Below are 353 nucleotides of genomic sequence, written 5' to 3' on the forward strand. Positions count from 1 at the left end.
CCTTCCTGATAACTCTTCTCAGGTGATGTTCTCATTACTTTGAAGAGATTTATTTCTTATCTCCTTTGGTAATTACAATATTTTACTTTGCTTGTATTTAAGACGACGTTTTTATTTTACCTGTTCTCAAGAAAAATATCGTCATCTGAAGTTCCTGGTTAAATAAATCATTGTTTTATACATCACTGCTTGTTTCACGAACGTTGGTGGGAGTGCATCTGTAGCTGAGAGGAACACTTATCTGGCGTCAACAGTTATATATGACTGTGTGTGTGTGGGTGGGTGGGTGGGTGGGTGGGTGTGGGTGTGGGGGGGTGGGTGTAATATCTGCTCTGCTCTACGTGTAAATGTAT

Source organism: Coenobita brevimanus, chromosome 73 (genome assembly GCF_032717465.1).
Source record: "Coenobita brevimanus isolate Jiangsu-jjx chromosome 73, ASM3271746v2, whole genome shotgun sequence".
In the NCBI taxonomy this organism is placed as follows: Eukaryota; Metazoa; Arthropoda; class Malacostraca; order Decapoda; family Coenobitidae; genus Coenobita; species Coenobita brevimanus.